Here is a 1123-nt window from a genome sequence, read left to right on the forward strand (position 1 = left end):
CCACCAAGAACGTTTGTCATATTATTGAAAAACTCGTCACAAGTGGATGGTCCGTTTGTTCAAGCAGTTTAGCGGTAATACAGGCTCCGTGCCAGCAGGAAGGCTGTTTGATTGGCTGGCTGGCTTTTTTGGGGGGACTTTGGAGAGCGCAGTTGCAGTGAGAGAACTTCTCTCTCAGCTGTGTTGACGAAAGCAGTGCAGAGGTGGGAAGATGGCTAGGTAACTGCTGTTTGACTTGAAAGGAAACTAAACTAGAGTTTTTAATCCCTGTGCTGAGCTAGTGTTCAGCAGCTTATTGCTGTAGGCTATGGCATGTGTTTGTTCCAGAATGTTATGTATGTCCCTTATCAACTCAGGTGAATGAAGCTACAGCAGCCAAGGTGATGATGGCGCGAGTCATTTTTGCTGTTCTCCAAACAGCATTTTAGATTGTGTAGAAATGCAGTAAATCGGTTCCTTGGAGGGAGAGTTACCACTGAACATGTATCCAACTCCAAATGGATTTATTTGAAAATATTAGGGCAGATACAAGTTAACAGTTGAAGAGTTATTCAATACAATGGATCATAGTTCAAGACAATTTTCTACACTATTTGTGATAACAGTTAACCATTTGTAGGCTACACCATGTCATTTGTCCATTTAGGACTTGCAACTGCAGGTATGTATTTCTGTAGCTTATTAATATAAGCTTGTGTTCATCATTTCCATTTTAGCAGACACGCTGATCCAGCTCTACTCTCAGTAGTGAGTGGATACATTTTCATATTTGTTCATACTGGTCCCCTGTGGGAATCGAACCCACAGCCCTGGCATTACAAGTGCCATGCTCTACTAACTGAGCCACACCAGACCACATGGTAAACACAACTTGCTTAAATCATTAGAAAATTATATTAAAAGGCATTATTCTCTGTACATGTTTGACTTGGGAAATCACATACCGACTGCCCATACTGAGTAAAATGTTATGCACAGGAGGGGGCCCCTAGCTATGACTTGCACAACTGGGAGTGAAAGCTAAGCTGGTGCCCCAGATAACAAGCAATAATAGATACATTATACAGGAACACCATCAGGGGATACCTATTTAGAAAGCTATCCACATCATGGATTACTATTT

At 41.7% G+C, this 1123-nt stretch overlaps 1 non-coding gene across 1 annotated transcript; it reads right to left on the reverse strand.

Annotated features, from left to right (window-relative positions):
- Positions 1 to 779: 779 nt before the first annotated feature.
- On the reverse strand, positions 780 to 850 carry trnat-ugu (transfer RNA threonine (anticodon UGU)). Its single transcript has one exon. It is a non-coding gene; the product is annotated as a tRNA-Thr (tRNA).
- Positions 851 to 1123: the final 273 nt, after the last annotated feature.

Source organism: Salvelinus alpinus, chromosome 8 (genome assembly GCF_045679555.1).
Source record: "Salvelinus alpinus chromosome 8, SLU_Salpinus.1, whole genome shotgun sequence".
Lineage (NCBI taxonomy): Eukaryota > Metazoa > Chordata > Actinopteri > Salmoniformes > Salmonidae > Salvelinus > Salvelinus alpinus.